We start from the raw sequence: 23928 nt of genomic DNA on the forward strand, positions 1-23928 counted from the left end.
CCAGAATGGTAGAAACGCCAGTGTGCAGTCCGTAGACTTGACCAGTTTATCAGCACTCATGGCTGGAGCTACAAACGGTATTAGTTACTATTAGACTTGGGTTCCAATTTTGATTCTGCTACCAGCTTGGAAGACTGGATTTTCAGAACTCGCATTTGTAAAAAGAGAGTCCCTTCTATCATCCGTTTCCATGCAAATCATGGCAGGAATACCTATCTGCACATAAACTTTCAAGGTTAACAATCTCAAAATGTGGTCTGTAGAAGTTTAAGGAACTGCAAAGAAATACAGAATAGGTTTTTAAGACTTTATTAATTTATTTAGTACTTTGAAATCAGAGTGCCAGTAAGGAAACTTTTCATACCCAGGCTTTAAAATGATGATCGATTTTATTGTAAAAATAATTTTAACTGTATTATAAAACATGAGGACAATAAAGAAAAACTCCTTCACACAAACACAGCCACTCTCAGCATCTGGTGTATTTTCCTTTAGACTTTTTGTCCCATGCATATTTATTTTACAATGCTATGATCATAGAGTACCCACAGTTTTGGGTCCTCTTTTTTCATGTGTATATGTATTTTTCATATTTCATACACTTCATAAGTATTTTAACAGCTAAATTCTATTTTAGTGGACATGGAAAATTTACTGAATTAATTTTCCATTCTTCGACGTAGTCCCTTCTCTTCTTACCATTACAAAGAACTCACAGGACATTCTCATGAATGTAGATTCTTAAAGATAAATACCATGAAATGGAACCACTAGGTGAAAGTGTATCAACACATTTATAGTTACTAATACAAACTGCCAAAATGAGTTTTTAGGGGTGCCTGGGTGGCTCAGTTAAGTGTCAACTTTGGCTCAGGTCATGATCTCATGGCTCCTGAGTTCCACCTGAGAGGCTCTGTACAGTTCGGAGCCTGGAGCCTGCTTCGGATTCTGGGTCTCCCTCTCTCTCTCTCTGCCCCTTCCCTGCTTACGCTCTGTCTCTCTCTGTCTCAAAAAAATAAACATTAAAAACATTTTTAATTTTTTAAAGGTAGTACCAAGTTATACTTAATTTAGCAGCTTTGATTTTAGCCAGCCCTTTAAAAAGTAGCTTATCCAATTATAAAGCTACTCTGGTAAAATGCATATTATGAAATCTTAAATACCAAAAAGTAACAAAAAAATTAAAAGAATAGGGAAAATAAATACTTCCCATGATCTCACCACCAAGAAATAATCACTTAACTTCTCCATCTAGGCCTTTATCTATATACATAATTTTAATAAAAATGGGGGCAGGAGCACCTGGGTGGTTCAGTCGGTTAAGCATCAGACTCTTGATTTTTGTTCAGGTCAGGATCTCAACAGTTCATGGGATCAAGCCCTATGTCAGGCTCTGTGCTGACAGTGTGGAGCCTCCTTGGAATTTTCTCTCTCTCTCTCTCTCTCTCTCTCTCTCTCTCTCTTTCTCCCCCTCCCCTGCTTGCATGCATGCACTCTTTCTCTCTCTCAAAATAAATAAATATTCTTATAAATTGGGAAGGGAATCATACTGTACATATTGACATCAAACTGTCTGATTTAATATCTGATTGGTATTAGCTCAATCTATCATGATCATTTGAAACTTCTCTGTGTCATATTTGACTCAAAGTTGTAAAACTTCAATCCATCCTTTCAGGTTCATCTCAAACACTGTCCTCTTTAAAACCTCTTGATTCCTTACAGGAATCAAAAAAATGGATTCCCCCCATTTTTTCCTCTTTCCTTACAGCCTTTATTTTACTCCACACACATCTCACACGTGTGTATTTTATACCTCTGCTACATTCTAAACTGCTAGAGTACAAAGATTATATCCTAGTATCCATTAAAAGATCTTGCACTTGATATTGCTTAAATGTTTAGTGGATAATTATAACCATGTTAATCTGTACTTTTATCATGATGGTAGATAAGCATGATCTCCATTTTATAATAGTGTTTACTGCAGTTCATTAATATCCAACATTTATCGCATTTACAATGTTTGATCCAGACACTATTCTGTATATCACATACATTCTTTCATTTAATCAGAAAACACCTCTGTGAGGTGAGTACTATTGTTATTACAGATGAGGAAACTAAGGTTTGAAGACTTAAACCACTTGACCAGGATTGCACTGGTGGTATAGAGCCAAACTTAGCAAAGACTCTAGCATTTTCCCCATATCACTGTACTGTTTGGGGAATTTCAGATAAGTTAAAGACATTGTAACTACAAAGCACAACAGAGATATCATTAAACTGAAATGACAATGGTTTCCATGTTGAAAGCACATCTTCATTGTCAAAAGTCCCATTAGAGTCTAGGTGGTCTAATTCAATGTTTCTCAAACTGCTTTTTTCCTTAATACATTGTAAACTGATGGTTTTGTAAAATACAATAAAACTAGAAAACAAGAAATTTAAAATTAAAAAAGACAAAAGCCCAAATTCTCATTATTAAACTCAACACACATAAAATCACTCTATCAAATTGCTAGCAAAGTTTCTAAAACTCTTTCTCTCCATTTCTGTTCTTATGGCAGACTAGTTCTAAAGCTGGCCAGTGGGCCACACTTTGAATGGCACTACTTTAAGAGAAAGAAGGTGAGGAGGTGGTGAAACCATTTTAGGCAAGTCTTTCCCTTGATTCTATTTCTCCATGTACACAATGGGAATGATCCCCACAAAACAAAGCCACTGGAGCCAGTGCAGTGTATTAGGCTATAGACCCTGTATCAGGTTCTGAGGAGGGCGCTCCCCAAAAAGGCATCAGTGTAGCACAGTGAGGCCGCAGGACTGAGAAGGAGCTGAAAGAGGAGCAAGATTAAGGTGGCCTGAGATGGCACAGCAACAGCAAAGTCCTAATGACTAAACAATCATTTCATGGGTGCCTGGGTGGCTCAGTTGGTTTAGTGTCCAACTTTGGCTCAGGTCATGATCTCGCAGTTGATGGGTTTGAACCCCATGTCAAGCTCTGTGCTGACAGTGCAGAGCCTGGAGCCTGCTTCAGATTCTGTCTCTCCCTCTCTCTCTGCCCCTCCCCCACTCACGCTCTGTCTCTCTCTCTCTCTCTCTCTCAAAAATAGACAAACATTTAAAAAGAAACATAAAAAACTTAATCATCTCAAACCAGCAAACATACTGAATCAAACAATCGTTTGTATAGACATGACTCCTCTGCTCAGAATAAAATCTAAGAACCTTCCACTTATTCCTTAATAAGCTCACTCCTACCTCCAAAGGAAAAATACCATCTCATTTTTCTCCACACCCCAAACTCTTGATCCTTAACCTACATCCTCCACTGCAATGAAAAGGAAAGCAAGAGACAGGCTCCAGTAGAATGCATCTAGGTTCATTCTTACTGCAGAACTAGGTCACTGGGTGTGAAAATGTCTTTCCCTACTAACTATTATTATGAAGCTTAAATAAGAAAAAAGTGTGGCACAAAAACAGACACTTAGATCAATGGAACAGAATAGAGAACCCAGAAACGGACCCACAAACGTATGGTCAATTAATCTTTGACAAAGTAGGAAAGAATGGAATAAAGATAGTCTCTTCAGCAAGTGCTGCTGGGAAAACTGGACAGTAACATGCAGAAAAATGAACCTGGACCACTTTCTTACACCACACACAAAAATAAACTCAAAATGGATAAAAGACCTAAATGTAAGACAGAAAGTCATCAGAATCCTCGAGGAGAAAGCAGGCAAAAACCTCTTTGATCTTGGCCACAGCAACTTCTTAATACGTCTCCAGAGGCAAGGGAAACAAAAGCAAAAATGAACTATTGGCACCTCATCAAAATAAAAAGCTTCTGCACAGCGAAGGAAACAATCAGCAAAACTAAAAGGCAACTGATAGAATGGGAGAATATATTTGCAAACGATATATCAGATAAAGGGTTAGCATCCAAAATCTGTAAAGAACTCATCAAACTCAACACCCAAAAAACAAATACTCCAGTGAAGAAATGGGCAAAAGACATGAATAGACACTTCTCCAAAGAAGACATCCAGATAGACAGCCAACACATGAAAAAATGCTCAACATCACTCATCAGCAGGGAAATACAAATCAAAACCACAAGGAGATACCACCTCACACCTGTCAGAATGACTAATATTAGCAACTCAGGCAACAACAGATGTTGCAAGGATGCAGAGAAAGAGGATCTCTTTTGCACTGCTGATAGGAATGCAAACTGGTGCAGCCACTCTGGAAAACAGGATGGAGATTCCCCAAAAAATTAAAAATAGAACTACCCTACAACCCAGCAATTGCACTACTAGGTATTTATCCAAGGGATACAAGTATGCTGTTTTGAAGGGGCACATGCACCCCAATGTTTATAGCAGCACTATCAACAATAGCCAAAGTATGGAAAGAGCCCAAATGTCCATTGATGGATGAATGGATAAAGAAGATGTGGTATATATATATACAACGGACTATTACTCGGCAATCAGAAGGAATGAAATCTTGCTATTTGCAACTACGTGGATGGAACTGGAGGGTATTATGCTAAGCGAAATTAGAGAAAGACAAATATCATATGACTTCACTCATATGAGGACTTTAAGACACAGAACAGGTGAACACAGGGAAGGGAAGCTAAAATAATATAAAAACAGGGAGGGGGATGAAACATAAGAGACTCTTAAATATGGACAACAGAGGGTTACTGGAGGGGTTGTGGTGGGGGGGAATGGGCTAAATGGGGAAGGGACATTAAGGAATCTACTCCTGAAACCATTGTTACACTATATGCTAACTTGGATGTAAATTTAAAAAATTAAATTAAAACATTTTTAAAAAAGAAGTGAAAAAGCTTTCAAGTTTACCAAGTTAAAGGCACACACTTCAAGAGGTCTAGAAAAAGTCATTGGAAGCCCTGAGCCCCAACACATGTATGTAGTATGACGGTGGCGATGGGAGGCTGGGCAGAGGCTACTCGGCCATGAGAAATAACTTCATTCATCATAAATAGAACAAAACTAAAGAGAAACAGAAGGAGAAAGTCAGTAAACCTCCAACAGATATGAGTATATCTCACAACTGAGATGTGGGTTGTGAGGGACATAAAGCCGAATAAGTATTAAAATCAGAAAATCATAGTTCTTATCCTTTTCTTGGATCTGTGGCACCACAAAAATCTGCTAAAAACTAAAAACCAAGAGACTCTCTTCACGGGGGGTGGGGGGAAGAGAGATGTAATAAAGGATATATTGATAGTTACACAGATAATTTTTTAAATAATTTTAATTTCTTCAAAAAAGTCCTTTAGATTCACTGACTTTATGGTGACTTGCATGCTTATACAAGGGAATAAAAGAAATGCAGGGTGATGACTGACAGCCTCCTCCAGTGAAATGCCATGGCAAAACCCAGTCAAGGTCCCAAGATCTCCTTTCCCTATTATCCTTAGAAGCTCACACTGTTTTCAGTGCCCTTTGACCTTTCAGATGATGGTTTCTACAACACCAACCCAATGGTCCAAAACAATTTCCATATGTATCCTACTTTTTTTTTTTGAGAGAGAGAGAGAGACAGGGTGCAAGTGAGTGAGGATGGAGACAGAGAGAGAGGGAGGGAGAAAGAGAGGAGAGGAGAGGATCCCACGAGGGGTAGAGAGAGAGAAGCAGGGCTCACCTGAAGTGGGGCTTGAGCTAACCCAATGCAGGACTCGAATTCATGAACCGTGAGATTATGACCTGAGCCCAAGTCAAATGCTTAACCAACTGAGCCACCCAGGCACCCCATATGTATCCCACTTATTGATGCACATAAAAGAGGCAATCCCTCCTAAACTCTTCACATTCTGATTATCATAATTAACACGTGGGTAGATTTAATACCAGGCCATAATGGTTTCCAAGTCCCTTCTTAATGTTTGCTTTTTTACTAGAAATCTAAACCTAAGCAACAATGTCCATTCCTGATGCTCCTCTATTTAAAATCTCTATGTAGGACTTCCAGTAGTGGTGGTTCAAGCTGCCAAGGCAAGCTGGGTCAAAGTCAGAGTGGTGGTCAGGGACCTGGAGGGGCAAGAAAGGATGACAAGGACAAGAAAAAAAAAGTACCAACTAGAGTGGAGAAAAGAAGAAAACAAAGGGACCAAATGCTGCCAGCAAGCTGTCACTGGTGACACCTCACACTCAGCATCGCTTAAAATTACTGAAGTTAGACCATCTTCTCATGAAGAATGAATTCATTAGAAATCAGAAACAGCTTTTGACAAAATCCAGCACCCTTTCTTAATGAAAACCCTTGAGAAAGTCGGGATAGAAGGAACATACTTACACATCATAAAAGCCATTTATGAAAAGCCCACAGCTAACATCATCCTCAATGGGGAAAAACTGAGAGCTTTTTCCCTGAGATCAGGAACACGACAGGGATGCCCACTCTCACCGCTGTTGTTTAACATAGTGCTGGAAGTTCTAGCATCAGCAATCAGACAACAAAAGGAAATCAAAGGCATCAAAATTGGCAAAGATGAAGTCAAGCTTTCGCTTTTTGCAGATGACATGATATTATACATGGGAAATCCTATAGACTCCACCAAAAGTCTGCTAGAACTGATACACGAATTCAGCAAAGTTGCAGGATACAAAATCAATGTACAGAAATCAGTTGCATTCTTATACACTAACAATGAAGCAACAGAAAGACAAATAAAGAAACTGATCCCATTCACAATTGCACCAAGAAGCATAAAATACCTAGGAATAAATCTAACCAAAGATGTAAAAGATATGTATGCTGAAAACTATAGAAAGCTTATGAAGGTAGTTGAAGAAGATATAAAGAAATGGAAAGACATTCCCTGCTCATGGATTGGAAGAACAAATATTGTCAAAATGTCAATACTACCCAAAGCTATCTACACATTCAATGCAATCCCAATCAAAATTGCACCAGCATTCTTCTCAAAACTAGAACAAGCAATCCTAAAATTCATATGGAACCACAAAAGGCCCTGAATAACCAAAGTAATTTTGAAGAAGACCAAAGCAGGAAGCATCACAATCCCAGACTTTAGCCTCTACTACAAAGCTGTCATCATCAAGACAGCATGGTATTGGCACAAAAACAGACACATAGACCAATGGAATAGAATAGAAACCCCAGAACTAGACCCACAAACGTATGGCCAACTCATCTTTGACAAAGCAGGAAAGAACATCCAATGGAAAAAAGACAGTCTCTTTAACAAATGGTGCTGGGAGAACTGGACAGCAACATGCAGAAGGTTGAAACTAGACCACTTTCTCACACCATTCACAAAAATAAACTCAAAATGGATGAAGGACCTGAATGTGAGACAGGAAACCATCAAAACCCTAGAGGAGAAAGCAGGAAAAGACCTCTCTGACCTCAGCCGTAGCAATCTCTTACTCGACACATCCCCAAAGGCAAGGGAATTAAAAGCAAAAATGAATTACTGGGACCTTATGAAGATAAAAAGCTTCTGCACAGCAAAGGAAACAACCAACAAAACTAAAAGGCAACCAACGGAATGGGAAAAAATATTTGCAAATGACATATCGGACAAAGGGCTAGTATCCAAAATCTATAAAGCTCACCAAACTCCACACCCAAAAAACAAATAACCAAGTGAAGAAATGGGCAGAAAACATGAATAGACACTTCTCTAAAGAAGACATCCGGATGGCCAACAGGCACATGAAAAGATGTTCAAAGTCACCCCTTATCAGGGAAATACAAATCAAAACCACACTCAGATATCACCTCACGCCAGTCAGAGTGGCCAAAATGAACAAATCAGGAGACTATAGATGCTGGAGAGGATGTGGAGAAACGGGAACCCTCTTGCACTGTTGGTGGGAATGCAAATTGGTGCAGCCGCTCTGGAAAGCAGTGTGGAGGTTCCTCAGAAAATTAAAAATAGACCTACCCTATGACCCAGCAATAGCACTGCTAGGAATTTACCCAAGGGATACAGGAGTACGGATGCATAGGGGCACTTGTACCCCAATGTTTATAGCAGCACTCTCAACAATAGCCAAATTATGGAAAGAGCCTAAATGTCCATCAACTGATGAATGGATAAAGAAATTGTGGTTTATATACACAATGGAATACTACGTGGCAATGAGAAAGAATGAAATATGGCCTTTTGTAGCAACGTGGATGGAACTGGAGAGTGTGATGCTAAGTGAAATAAGCCATACAGAGAAAGACAGATACCATATGGTTTCACTCTTATGTGGATCTTGAGAAACTTAACAGAAACCCATGGGGGAGGGGAAGGAAAAAAAAGAAAAAGAGGTTAGAGTGGGAGAGAGCCAAAGCATAAGAGACTGTTAAAAACTGAGAACAAACTGAGGGTTGATGGGGGGTGGGAGGGAGGGGAGGGTGGGTGATGGGTATTGCGGAGGGCACCTTTTGGGATGAGCACTGGGTGTTGTATGGAAACCAATTTGACAATAAATTTCATATATTGGAAAAAAAAGAAATCAGAAACAAATGAAGACTTTAGAAGAAAAGCAAAAGGGGGGGAAGGTCAAAGGTGGATGATCTGAGGGGGACCCCAATGTTGGTAAGAATGTTTGAAGAGATCGTTGATGACAATCATGCCATAGTGTCTGCATCTGTGGGCTTAAAACACTACATCAGCATTCTTTCCTTTGTAGACAAGGATCTGCTGGAACCAGGCTGCTCAGTCCTGCTCAACCACAAGGTGCATACCATCATAGGTGTGCTCATGGATGACGTGGGTCCCTTGGCCCATGGCTCCCCTAGGAGGTGGAAGGTAGAAAAGGCCTCCCAGGAAACCTATGCTGATATTGGGGGGTTGGACAACCGAATCCAGGAAATTAAGGAATCTGTGGAGCTTCCTCTCACTCATCCTGAATGTTATGAAGAGATGGGTATAAAGCTCCCAAAGAGGGTCATTCTCTATGGTCCACCTGGCACAGGTAAAACCTTATTAGCCAAAGCAGTAGCAAACCAAATCTCAGCCACTTTGTTAAGAGTGGTTGGCTCTGAACTTATTCAGAAGTACCTAGGTGATGGACCCAAACTCGTTTGGGAATTGTTTCAAGTTGCAGAAGAACATGCACAATCCATCATATTTATTGATGAAATTGATGCCATTGGAACAAAAATATACGACTCAAATTGCAGGGGTAAGAGAGAAATTCAATGAACAATGTTGGATTGGTTGAACCAGTAGGATTTGATTCAAGGGGTGACATGAAAGTTATCATGGCCACAAACTGAATAGAAACTTTGGATCCAGCCCTTATCAGACCAGGCTGCATCAACTGGAAAATTGAGTTCCCCCTGCCTGATGAAAAGACTAAGAAGCACATCTTTCAGATCCACACAAGCAGGATGATGCTGGCCAATGATGTAACCCTGGACGACTTGATCATGGCTAAAGATGACCTCTCTGGGGCTGACATCAAGGCAATCTGTACAGAAGCTGGTCTGATGGCCTTGAGAGAATGTAGAATTAAAGAAACAAATGAAGACTTCAAAAAATCTAAAGAAGATGTTCTTTATAAAAAACAAGAAGGCACCCCTAAGGGGCTCTATCTGTAGTGAACACATTTGCCTTCAAGGAAGTGGTTAGGAGTATCCCAATTCCTCAGAGGGATGAGGTTGGGTGAGTTGCCCAGAGGAACCCATGTTCCAGTTGATCTTTCTTAGCAGAATCTCCTGTGATCTTTTTGAGCATGATGTGTAGGATGCCCACCAGACTGCCTTCATCTGTTGGTTGCTCTCTCCCCAATAAAGCGAGCCCCTTCTCAAAAAAAAAAAAAAAAAAAAACAAACTAAACTAAATAAAACAAAACAAAACAAAACAAAATAAAATAAAACAAAATAAAATAAAATAAAATATCTATGTATTCCATGGAATCCAAGTACTGAAGTTCAGCAGGAAACAATGAAAGCATTTTGTTAGCTCCTCTATCAAGTCAGGCAATCTCTGTTCCATCTCAGGGCCTTTGGGTCTACTCATCCCTCAGCCTAGAAGGTTCCTCTCCCTTCTCTGCAACTGGTTAACCCTGACACAATCTTAAGTATTGGCTTAAAGTCTCCACAGAGCACTGGAGATGCCAGAATTTATGTTTAGGAGGGACTTTGGAGGAAAAGGGAAGTACACTGGGGAACTTTTTGCCTAGCAAGTCCAGTTTTTACTTAGATTTTATTTTCATTTAGGGTGACATGGGAGTTGGCTAAAGCCTCTTCAAACCAGAACTTCCCTACTCATCCTTTCACAAAATTTTGTAACAGTAATCACTTTGTTTGTTTGTTAGTTTTGAGAGAGAGGGAGAGAGAGAGAGCGCGCGCGCTACCTAGGGAGAAGGGCAGAGGGACAGAGGGAGAGAAAGAATTTTAAGCAGGCTCCACGCTTGGGGCAGAGCTGGATGCAGGGCTCAATCCTATAACCCTGGGATCATGACCTGAGCCGAAATCAAGAGTCAGATGCTCAATCAACTGAGCCACCAGGGTGCCTACTTTTTTATTTATTATAACCCCCTGCAGAGGAGCACTTCAAAAGAATGGAGAGTAAGCTTTATTCATTACTATATCCTAATGCCAAGCCCTGTGCCTAACACTCAGAAGTTACTCATTAAGAAATGGTTCAGTGATTTCTTTTTAAATCCTAGAAATATTTTTCTGCAAGGGCAGCAGTGATCTATATTAAGAATGGTTTAATTCCTACAGTTATGAAGAGGTTTTTGGAAGTGAGGCAGAAAAAAATAGAGGGATCTTACTGCTCCCAGAAGAATTTTCCTAGTGGGATTTTCCCCAGGAGATGTTCTCTCCACAGCCAATGGAGTAAGATGAAAAGGAATGGTCCAAAAAAGGCCATAGACCTAGATCCTGAAGACACTCATGTGGGAACATCAGGTTTAAAGCCAGAGGTTGGGGCTTCTTAGAGACCCAGGAGGCCTAAGTTGTGCTGGAGAGACTAGAAGCCAAGTAGCAATGCTGCCTTTAGAAATGGAAAGGGAAAAAAATCACAAAAGGAGAATAAAGGTTTGCATATCCCACAAATTATTATAGCACAGGAGTAAAACTCAGCTGAAAATCATGCTACATTCCAAGTACAAAACCACAACAGGCAAAAGGGAAGCAGTTCATCACACACACACACACACACACACACACACACCATTCCCAAGTCCATTCTTCTTCCTGATCTTACCATAAAATCAGAACTCTTTCCTACAGCCCATTATATAATCAGACAGGTCCCCTTCCTCAATCTATCGCCATTCTCCCCCTTGTCTTGGCTGAAATGTTACTTCCTCAAAGAGCTTTCTCTCTAACTCTCTAATGCAGTATTTCAGTCTTGTCACTTTCCTTCATAGTATTCATGCCTGGCACACAAAAGATCCTCAATAGATGGCTTTAGAATTAATTTAAATTTTTTTTTTCAACGTTTATTTATTTTTGGGACAGAGAGAGACAGAGCATGAACGGGGGAGGGGCAGAGAGAGAGAGGGAGACACAGAATCTGAAACAGGCTCCAGGCTCTGAGCCATCAGCCCAGAGCCCGATGCGGGGCTCGAACTCACGGACTGCGAGATCGTGACCTGGCTGAAGTCGGACACTTAACCGACTGCGCCACCCAGGCGCCCCTAGAATTAATTTAAACGTTCACACTTTTTCGTACCAAATGATTTAATCCAGGATGCAAGTGTTCATCACCAATGGATGACAAATAAAAATTATAAGAGTAGAAAGTCTTAAACATTAGATATAGGACCTGAGTTGTGGCAGAATCTTAGGTAATGCTGCAAGAACATGACAAAAGTAGGAACATCTAAATCCTGTAGAATACAACCAACAAACCAATCATAATTTTGGTGCTTCAACACAAATTATCCCTGGTTATATTTTCTAGATTACCAATTGGATATAAGGATATTTATATTATCCACTTGGCATTTAGACAGGAACTAGCATTCTTTGAGTAATATCAGATAACTCATTTTTATATCTTTCATATTTTCAGTAAGTCCCTGATCTGTTTGTTGAAAAATGACAAGAAAAAATCGGGGGGTGAGGGAATGGGGCTCCCTATCCACTGACTGCCTCTCAAATAACAATTTCCTTTTTCTTCCTTGTTAACAGAATCCTGATCTCAGACCTTCTTTGTGCTTCAGGGTTGGTGACCCCAGACCCATGGAGTAAGTTATGATTGACCTAAGTCAGTGGTTCTCAGTGGGGTGATTGATTGACTTTGTTTCCCAGGGTATATTCAGCAGTGTCTGGAGACATTGCTGATTGTCACATCTTGGGAGAAGTGCTATTGGCATCTAGTAGGGAGAGACGAGAGATGCTGGTCAACATTCTACAATGTACAGTTCACTAGTCCCCCCAGACAAAGAATTATTTCTTCCAAAACACCAATAGTACCAAGGTCAAGAGATGTTGCTCTAAGGTAATCAGTGTGGTCCCAATCTCCTTGGTCAGTGATGTATTCAAGCATGGGTCTGTGATGCAAATCTAGCTAATAAAATACAATGGGAAATCTACTAAGATACTTCTGGAAAGGCTTTTTCTTACCATTAAAGGAAGATATTCATTTTCTGTTGAAATGCATTACTTTCCTAAGTAGAACCGTATTTACAAACAATGAAAGAGAAACATACAAAAAGAAACAGTCCCTCCCGTGGCTAGATGTCATTGCATTTGTACATGGTGTCTGGTACTGTGATTGCAGTCTTGGGATCATGACAGTTGTTAGCTGAAGAGAGCATAAGAGGATGGCCAAGCAAAAAGGTAGAAGTAACCTGCGTCTTTGATGTCATCATTGCACCTCTGACTTAACCTTGAGCCTTCTTGTTATATGAGACAATCAATTCTATTACTACTTAAGTTATTTATTTCATAGGACTTTCTAAAAACATTAGAAAGTAGCTGAAAATATCTTCATACAAATATAAATATCCATTTTCATATATATATTTTTTTTAATGTTTGTTTATTTTTGAGAGGGACAGAGGCAGAATGCAAGTGGGTTAGGGGCCGAGAGAGAGGGAGACCCAGAATCCAAAGCAGGCTCCAGGCTCCAAGCTGTCAGCACAGAGTCCGACACGGGGTTCGAACCCACGAGCTGTGAGATCATGACCTGAGCCAATGTCGGACACTCAACCAACTGAGCCACCCAGGTGCCCCTATATTTTTTTCATATGTATTTGCATATCTATAGATAGATAGATAGATAGATAGATAGATAGATAGATAGACAGACAGACAGACAGACAGACAGACAGACAGACAGATAGATAGATAGATAGATAGATAGATAGATAGATAGATAGATTTGGGGAGGTTGTATAGGAAATAAAATGGAAAGGTGAAGACACTAACCTACTTGTTTGGTAGCAAGCTCAACAATAGTCTGATAATAAAATAATTTTGTTTTGCTGTGCTCCCAGAGTAATCTTAAACTAATGATATCAGAAGTTGATAAAAATTGGTGGGAACAGAATCTTTGTTAATGCATGAGTTTGTATTCTTTATATAAAGGAATAGAAACTCATGTGACATTTTGAACTCTTTAAGAAAGTGACATTTTCCAATCATTGAAATTTAATTTGAGGGAGCCTGTCTGCAAAAGACTAGCCAGTCTGTCCTTATTCTTCCTAAGTTCTACACACCTAATTCACATGCACCTGCTATAGGAAAAAAGAGACTGCCTGGCTAAAATAACCTAGTTACATCAGCTTGCTAAAATGGTCCAAGGGAGAGATTTTGCTCAGAAATGAGTTCTTTAAAAAAGCCACCAACTTATTCTGCAGTTTTAGGATTTGCTGACATTTTCTACCAAGTATAGCTATGCTTTTAATACCTACTCTTGTTTGAAATCTCAAAGACACTTTTCAAAAAGTACAGAGCTCAGCTACCAGCGTTTCCTTGAAAAAATCATTTGTTTTATCAATTAAATAGTATACTCGAACCAGATTTTCCTTGGAAACGTATACAGTGGTTTTGCTTCTTTTGAATGCCCACTGTATGGGTTCTGTCACACCTCTCCACAGTTAACTGTTACTCTAATAGAAGCCCACTGATTTTTTACCACACCTTCTTGCCTCTTTCTGAGACTGCTGAGCTATGTGTAATTTTTTGTGTGTGCCTTCAGCAAGACACCTTCAGCAAGATCTGAAGAGTAATACATACACATATTATTAAAGTAAATTGAGCCTGTTTTGTCCTTTTCCTAGATGTCCCTCCAATAGAGCCAAAGTGTGTTTTCAAAGTGGTAGAGTAATGGCCTTATAAAAGGAAGGGGCATGTGAGTGTTCCTGCTTGTCCAGAGCTACTCCGGAGCCAGCATTTTCACACTAAGATTACATGCTCCTTAAGGCTCCATTGCTCCCATGGCTTTCGCCATCTGTTACCTTTACTGTTGCTGAACTTCCCTAGGTTTCTGTATGCTTTCCTTCCCTCTTTGGTCTCTGCCCCTACTATAACCTCCCATATTTCTTGACTTTCTTACCAAACAGCTTGACTTTTATAGTCACCACTAGCTAAAGAGAAGACTCCTCTTGGTAAGACTCCCCTTGAGCCACACATACTATCACTGAAGTTTCTATGTACTGAATGTAAATTTGAATCCTTTCTTCTTCTTTTTTTTAATGTTTATTTACTTATTTTGAGAGAGAAAGGGAGCATGAGCAGGGGAGGGGCAGAGAGAGAGAGAGAGAGAGAGAGAGAGAGAGACAGAGAGAGAATGAATCCCAAGCAGGCTCTGAACTGCCAGCACAGAGCCTGACGTGGGGCTTGAACCAATAAACCATGAGATTATGACCTGAGCATGAGTCAGACGCTCAACTGGCTGAGCCACCCAGGCGTCCTAGAATCCTATCCCTTTCTGAGTCATCTTCATTCTTTGCTACTCCAAGGCTACTTTTGCATGGCACCATGCAGTTATCTTTCTTTACACTTGTAGTAGCAGCAAAGCTGTAAACCTCCACTCTGAATAAAAACAATGTGTGATTGATATGTGTGGTAACAGTCCTGTCCTTAAGTTCATTAAATACTTCTCAAAAAAGTCCTAAGTATGTTTTCACATATGTGTTATTCTGTATGTTGTCATATCTGATTCCCAGTTTCCTGCTTTGAGGAGGAAGTTGTACTCCGATAACAGAGGCCCTGTTGGGACATCACAGGAAAAAAAAAAAAATGTGTTTCAAGCTTCAAAATTATTGGCTAAGCTTCTCTTTCTTCAAAGGCTATACAAAGCATAAAATGAATGAAATTGATAATTTTCATTTTTTACACTTCCACCATTGCTATCAAGCTGTCCAGAGAAAAGGCAAGCCGTGGTTCACACAAACATATTATCCACCTACTACAATATCATCGCCCCTATGACTTCTTCCCTAAAAGTAAACAAAATTAATCATCCCTATCATGTATGATCTCATGGTGCCTTGTTCCACTTTTTCTATTGCACTTTAGACATTTTAATGTAATTTATTAATAGAGCTTGCCTGCTCCCTCTGTGAGCTCCTTAAGGCCACATACTACGGATTTATTGAATCAGAGAATAGATGAATGATCTGTGAGAACAATTTCATTTACTACGTCAAAATATTCAGAGGGAAAATTTTTTTCATTAAGTGCAATGATATTTGAACTGCCAAACTTGTCAATTTTAATAAGTGGAACTAATTTATTTTTTTTTTTAATTTTTTTTTTAACGTTTATTTATTTTTGGGACAGAGAGAGACAGAGCATGAACGGGGGAGGGGCAGAGAGAGAGGGAGACACAGAATCGGAAACAGGCTCCAGGCTCTGAGCCATCAGCCCAGAGCCTGATGCGGGGCTCGAACTCACGGACCGCGAGATCGTGACCTGGCTGAAGTCGGACGCTTAACCGACTGCGCCACCCAGGCGCCCCTAAGTGGAACTAATTTAAAGCGAATGGCCCTCTTCAATGGTCAGAGCTCTGTGGTCCTTCCCCAAGCAGTGAACTAGTCTTTGTGGCTGGGAAGAGTGAATCTTGCTGGCCTTTCCAAAGGCTCACGTTTTCCTCAATACTCTCTCAAAAGTGAAATGACTTATAGGTTCTCTCTAGAGAGCTTGGTGTCTTAAGTTAACCCATTGGGCCTTATCCTGGACTGGACTGCAATTTGTACACTGCTGTCAAAGGTAAATGATGTTAATCTTAAAATTATTAAATTACATTAATGAGTTTTTAGTTGGTTCCACACTCTCCAGAACTGAACACAAAGAAAGCACAGAAACATATGGTTAACCTATTACAGAGCAGTACCACTGAATGACGAAGCACAGAGGCTCCTAGCATCCAAGGCACATATAAGGAGAAACCCACATGATTCCATTATGTGTCTTTAATGGAGCTGTGGCAAAGCCACTGTCTATGGCCACCCTACCAAGTACCCAATTCTTTGACCCCTATGCTTCACACAAAATAAATTCCAAACATATTGTTACTCTGTTTACTCAGCAAAGCTCTAAACAAAAAGCTGAATAACAATTAAAATGTTTTATTTTGCCTAGGTTTTAAAGTCTTGTGGGAAAAAAAAAAAGGGAACCACTTATTTAAAACAAGTTAGTACCAGAGACCTATGTCTAAAGCAGCATCCAACATAAAGAAACCATTCTGTGATAATTATTAGATACCCAATGGTAAGGAGAGTGAATAACAGCCAAGTATACTCAGGAGGGATTTCCAGCTGTGAAATGCCTGTAGCTCTGTGTAAGGCAGTCTCTGTGTATGGCAATCTTTTCCCATACTGTTTTTACTTGCCTCAGGGAGAGAGGTCCCAGAGGATAAGAATTCAGGACTTGATGAGGTCGGTTTGTTTTTCCTTAAATAATTATTAAGGTAATACCTAAAGGTCTGTTTCACAATAAACAGATCAAAGTCTGATCAAAGTTTAGTGGTTCCAAACCTTGGCTACACATTAAAAAGCTTTGAAAAGTAGGATGTCAGGTATCACCCCAACTAACTAAATCAGAATCTCTGGGAGGAAGAGCCCAGGTATTTGTGATTCTGATGCACAAGGAAGGTTAAGAATCACTTCCTGGGTGCCTAGGTGGCTTAGTCGGTTAAGTGTCCGACTTTGACTCAGGTCATGATCTCACAGTTCATGGGTTAGAGCCCCACGTTGGGCTTTGTGCTGACAGCTCAGGGCCTGAAGCCTGCTTCAGATTCTGTGTCTCCCTCTCTCTCTGCCCATCCCCTGCTCATGCTCTGTCTCTCTCTCTCTAAAATAAAATAAACATTAAAAATCTCTTAAGGAACTCCCCCCTCAAATATCCACTAAATTAACTGAAGAAGATAATTGATGCATTTAAAGATCATATTAGAAGTCTCCAAATGAGTGTCATTGCCTTTAGAAAAAAACACTTAAAGGGAAAGGTCAAAGCTCTGGCAGAAATTTCTTTCTGAGTTGTATCAAGAAAAAGAAATTAATTTTTGCTAAATAGCCGATATGGAGAGAATTTACCCTGCAAAGATAGAGGAGAACCTTTTTAAAATATATATTTAATTTTTTTTTAATTTTAAGTAGGCTCTATACCCAACATGGGGCTTGAACTCATAACCCTGAGATCAAGAATCATACCCTCCATCAATTGAGCCTGTCAAGCACCCCAAGAGGAGAGCCTTTTTAAAGCAGATGTGAAGGGGCGCCTGGGTAGCGCAGTCGGTTAAGCGTCCGACTTCAACCAGGTCACGATCTCACGGTCCGTGAGTTCGAGCCCCGCGTCGGGCTCTGGGCTGATGGCTCAGAGCCTGGAGCCTGTTTCCGATTCTGTGTCTCCCTCTCTCTCTGCCCCTCGCCCGTTCATGCTCTGTCTCTCTCTGTCCCAAAAATAAATAAACGTTGAAAAAAAAATTAAAAAAAAAAAAAAAAAAGCAGATGTGAAGATCACCCATGTGTGTGAAGAGTGGAACACCTATAAAATAGAAACAAAAATTCTGCCAGAAAAATTCAAAAGAATTTCTGATTATTATCAAAGCTAGTTTGTTTCCCCATGAAAGAAAGGCTCATGATAATCGTTGCTGGGAGTTCTGTTGGCTGAGATAAATCTTGATAATTTAAGAAGAGAAAATACATGCATTGAGACATTTGGGGAAAGATCCTTATTTTCCTTACATTCCAAATGAGATCATTGGCAGAGGCCTGAGAGGATCACTAGGGAATCCTCTGGATGGCCAGACTCCTTAGGAAAAAGGACCATCTGTGACGTGGGCATCCAGAGTCAAATGTCCTACGTGGACCACATGATACTCCCACGAGGTCAGGATCCCAGAAAAGGGGTGCCTCCATCAGGCCAATTCCATCCATACAGACCCCCTCCAGGGGCAAGACAGAACTCGTCCTGGTGCTGTTCACACTGACACAGGTTCAGGATCTTTTTTTTGTTCAATATCCCACCTGAACTGGGAGCCTCTGACCTAGACAGTTTCCCCCTCATCCTCCTGTCAGGGTTCAGATATTGCAAAGGAGACAGAGGGAAATTCCTAGGGAGGTCCCCTATTTTCCCTTTATTCTGGGAGGTGAGGCTGAAGGTCATCAGGAATCACTTCCACCCTCCTCCTGGGGACTTCCTGACCCAGCACATCCTTTGCTGGCCACAAGAAGTGTCTGCACCAAGGCCAGACTCAGTCTCTTGTCCACATAGCATGAAGGCAACATGAATCACCTTCTGAAATGATCAATCCCGCTTTCCATGAGTCCACTTCTGAAGATCCAAGACTACCGCTGATTACTTTTTTTCACTCTACTAAAGCAAATTAGATTTAAAAAAATTTTTTTAACATTTATTTATTTTTGAGACACAGAGAGAGACAGAGCATGAGTGGGGAAGGGGCAGAGAGAGAGAAGGAGACACAGAATCTGAAGCAGGCTGCAGGCTCCGAGCAAGCTGTCAGCACAGAGCCTGATGCAGGGCTCGAACCCACAAATGGTGAAATCATGACCTGAGCTGAAGTCGGATGCTCAACCAACTGAGCCACCCAGGCGCCCCTAGATTTTTTTCTTTTAAGTGATTATGCAATGGCTCAAATGGAACCTTAATAGGATTATACATTCTTAGGACAATGTTTTACAACGATAGATTTTTAAAATGTGAATCTTGAAAATTAATTGCATAGTTAGTATTTCAGTATTTTTGTTTTTATTAATAAGTTCATTAAAATAAGTCAGGAACACATGAGGTTTTTGTCTTTTAAAAGGAATTTTTTTCCTCCTTTGGTTTTATTGTTTAGTTGATTATACAATAGCTCAAACAGAAACTTAATAGGAGTATAATTCTTAGACAGGTTTTCTAAATGCACACTACAAAAGTATGAATCTTATTAGTAAATTGTTTCCATCTTATGATCTCTAGGTAGTGTATTATATTTTGTATTGCTATTTAACAAGTCTCTTCTATTGATCCAGAAACAGCATTTTTTTAAATCTCTCTTATAACGAGATTTTGAATTTTCTCTTATTTAGCTTCTCTGCTTTATCTGTTAAGTGATTATACAGTTGCTTAAATATAAGCTCTAAAGGATTATAATTCAAAGGAGAGTATAGTTTATTTAAAGTTTATTTATTTATTTTGAGAGAATAAGAGTGCATGTTCAGGGGAGGAGCAGAGAGAGAGGGAGAGAGAGAATCTCAAGCAGGCTCCACACTGTCAGCACAGAGCCCGACATAGGACTTGATTCCACAAACCTGACCTGAGCTGATACCGGGAGTCTGATGCTTAACTGACTGAGCCACCCAGGCACCCCATAAATGTATTTTATTTAAAAATGACTTTCACAAGTGAATTTTTTCCCTTTCTTTTATTTCTAGATGATGTCAGGATCAGTTGTTTCTGTTTAACACTCCCCCATAATATGTATTATTGTGACAGTGGTCACAACTGGAGACATTTGAAACTCAAAGTTTATTTCTATATACCAAAGACTGAATTTACTCTAGTTATAAGACTGATACGCCTCAGAAAATTTTTATTTTTCAAAAAAGGAGCTAATTTCAAATATTATTAGCAAAGTGGAAAACAAGAATAATCCTATATAAGACTGATATTTTAAAATAAATTTTAGTTTTAAAAACAGAGTTGGGGTACTCGGGTGACTCAGGAACTTTAAACCTCTAACTCTCAGTTTTGGCTTACATGATGATCTCATGGTTAGTGGGTTCAAGCCCCACATGGGGCTCTGCGCTGTCAGCATGGGATTCTCTCTCTCTCTCCCTCTCTCTCTGCTCCTCTCTCTCTCTCTCTCTCTCTCTCTCAAAATAAATAATAAAATAAACTTTAACAAACTTTAAAAACAGAGTGGAACAAGCAAAAGCTGATGAAATGGTAGATCATTAATGTTAGGTTTTCCTTATAGTCTCTGAGGAATTGAATCTGTGGTATGTAAAAAGCCTGAGATATAATGTATTGCTTTCTTACCCCTTGGTGTAACTTCCTGGTCAAGAACCCCTAAAGGTGGTGTTGGAATGGCCCTCGGGAACTCCTGAGAGCTGATTATGCACATTTCTCCCCATTAGCTCCACATTAGTAACTTAAAATTGGCCTTGGTGGGAGTATTTACACCACAAAACAGATAGTCAGCTGGAATAGATAGCTCCCTGGAATAATCCACCCTCATCCCTAAGAGCCAGTTAGCCAACCTATCCATGGCCCTATAGCAGTGATTCTTTTTTTTTTTTTTGAGAGACAGACAGCAAGACAGACAGAGCATGAGCAGCGGAGCGGCAGAGAGAGAGAGAGACACAGAATCTGAAGCAGGCTCCAGACTCTGAGCTGTAAGCAGAGAGCCTGATGCGGGACTTGAACCCACAAACCATGAGATCATGACCTGAGCTGAAGTTGGACGCTTAACCAACTGAGCCACTCAGGCACCCCTCTTTGAGAGATTTTATTTTGTTTTATTTTTTAATGTTTTTAATGTTTATTTGTTTTTGAGAGAGAGACAGAGACAGAGCACGAGTGGGAGAGGGGCAGAGAGAGAGGGAGAGACAGAATTCAAAGCAGGTTCCAGGATCTGAGCTGTCAGCACAGAGCCTGACATGGGGCTCGAACTCACAAATTGTGAGATCATGACCTGAGCCGAAGTCAAACATTCAACGAACTGAGTCACTCAGACACCCCTGAGAGATTTTAAATAAGTATTTAACTCAGCTGATTCAATCCATTTCTTCAAAACTCCTTTTGTTCATCTTCTAAGAGGTGGTCATTTTCTAATGTAGTCACTACATCCAGGTCCAAGTTCCCACCATCTACGCTGGGTTTTCCAAGAAGGGCAGCCCCATCTCCCATCTTCAGCTCATGCTCGCTAGAGTCTTGCTCTGACATTCTCTACCATTTACAAGTTGCCCCATGTGCACTTGAGCATTTTCTAATGTTTTCTTTTTGTTGGATTCATCTGGCCACTCTTCTCTTCAGTTTTTTGTGAGTACAGCTTTATGCTTTCCTGAACATCAGAACTCTCATTCAAAGCATCTTTTAGTGCTTCTGAAGTTGATTTTCACTCCTATCATGTATATTGAAGGCTGTTTTCGTTGTAGCTACTTGCACCTTTCTGTGTTTTGATGCATCTTCTGAAGACTGAATCTTACTTATCATGTCAATCATCAGCTCAACTTGTTTTAAACATTTAGCTTTCTTTTCTTTTCATTCTTTTCTCAGAATCTTTAAGCCCAAGAAAAGAGTTGGAAATTTTCAGCTCTTTATTAATGGTCTCCAGTTTTCATCTGATTATTTTTCCTCAGATATGACACCCATTAAAATTGATTCAAGGCCTTTAAATTCTTTTTTCTTCTTTTCCTGAATTGTATCCTTTATTTTGTTATAAAGGATATTACTGGAGCAATTGATGAAATTTCATGGGGTCTCAGGATTAGGTAGTAGTATCAATGTCAATTTCCCGATTTTGATGATTATATTAGGACTATGTAGAAGAATGTCCTACATACACCCTCTAAAGTATCTGGGGGTGATGGGCATCAGGTTGGCAACTTACTCCCAAATAGTTTAGGATAAAATGTTATCTGCACTGTACTTGCAACTTTTCAATAGGTTTAATATATTTTTTTAATTAATGAACTTTATTTTTTAGATCAGTTTTAGGTTCACAGCAAAATTGAGCAGAAAGTACAGAAAACTCCCTAAAACATGTTCTCACATATATATACAACCCTCTCATTATTAACATTGGACACCAAATTAATACACTTATTCCAAGTGGGGAACCTACATTGTCACATCATCACCCAGAGTCCACAGTTTACATTAGGGTTCACTCTTGGTGTTGTAGTTCTGTGGGTTTTGACAAAGTATAATAATATGTATCCGCCATTGTAATATATGCAAAATAGTCTCATTGCTCTATGAATCTTCTGTGCTCCACCTATTCGTCCCTTCACTCAATCCACTCCCTTCCCCCAACAGATTGTCAACAAGATTGAGCTGCTCATTCAGCTGGACAAGGCTTGGATCCCCTATATGGCTCAAGGACTAGGCTCTACATTGAGGAGATTGTCACATGGCCCAGTATTCCAACATCCCCTAAGATTCTCATTCTGAACAGCTGCACCCTGAAGGACTTCTGTGCCACCAAACATTTCAGCACCATGTGCTGGAAATAGTTTGAAAATCATGCTTTCTAGGGTGCCTAGATGGCTCAGCCGGTTAAGCGACCAACTCCGGCTCAGGTCATGATCTCACAGTTCGTGAGTTTGAGCCCCATGTCAGGCTCTGTGCTGACAGCTCAGAGCCTGGAGACTGCTTCAAATTCTGTGTCTCCCTCTCTCTCTGCCCCTCCCCCACTCATGCTCAGTGGCTCTCTCTCTCTCAAAAATAAATATTTTTTAAAAATTAAAAAACATTGGGGCGCCTGGGTGGCGCAGTCGGTTAAGCGTCCGACTTCAGCTCAGGTCACGATCTCGCGGTCCGTGAGTTCGAGCCCCGCGTCGGGCTCTGGGCTGATGGCTCAGAGCCTGGAGCCTGCTTCCCATTCTGTGTCTCCCTCTCTCTCTGCCCCTCCCCCGTTCATGCTCTGTCTCTCTCTGCCTCAAAAATAAATAAACGTTAAAAATTAAAAAACATAAAAAAAAGAAAATAATGCTTTCTTTGCTTACAAGTAGACTGTACAGTCTTGAAATGTGAAGACTTTGAAAATACCACTTCCTTCTTCCTTAGTTTTCAAAGGTAAATTAGAAAAGTAAGTTGAAACCCATTGTGGGGCCCTTTATAACCCCCTTAGCACCTTCCCTCCCAACACACATACACTTTAAAAGGCCAGCCAGATATAAACTCAGGAGGGGAGCTGAGAATGGGGAGTTTTCTGTGATCTTTGTGGGCAAGATGAGGCCTCCAGGGCCTCAGAATAAAATTTTACTCAAGAAAGGGAAAGTTGTTGGCCAAGGTCTTACAGTCTCCCCTGCCCCACCTCCACTGAGGTCTGTGCCTATTGCCAACAACCATTTGGTTCTGGGCTGGATGCTCACTGGTATCCCCTTCAGTCTGAGGTAACCAGCAAAGTGTTGGCATTCTGAAGGGGGCAAAGTGATAGCCATGATTCTCTGTGTCACATTGGTCCACTGTGCCAAGTGGTGGCAGCACAGGCAGGAAACAGCACACCAGACCCAGATACTCATGGATTGCTATGGGAAATGATGTATTTGTATTCATAGTCATATTTTTAATGATTTCTTTTTATTTTTTAGGGAGAGAGAGAAAGAGGGTGTGCAAGCTGGGGAGAAGGACAGAGAGAGAAGAAAGAATACAATAGGCTCCATGCTCAGCACAGAGTCCAACACAGGGCTTGATCTGATGAACTTCGAAATCATGACCTGATCTGAAATCAAGAGTCAGATGGTCAACCAACTGAGCCACCCAGGCAGCCCAGGCTGATTTTAACAG

At 40.3% G+C, this 23928-nt stretch overlaps 1 pseudogene; it reads left to right on the forward strand.

Annotated features, from left to right (window-relative positions):
* The first annotated feature begins 2114 nt into the window (after positions 1–2114).
* Positions 2115–9789, forward strand: LOC112855775 (26S proteasome regulatory subunit 4 pseudogene; annotated as a pseudogene).
* The last annotated feature ends 14139 nt before the right edge of the window (positions 9790–23928 follow it).

The sequence above is a fragment of the Puma concolor genome, chromosome B3, assembly GCF_028749965.1.
Source record: "Puma concolor isolate L17-30 chromosome B3, mPumCon1.1.hap2, whole genome shotgun sequence".
Taxonomy (NCBI): domain Eukaryota; kingdom Metazoa; phylum Chordata; class Mammalia; order Carnivora; family Felidae; genus Puma; species Puma concolor.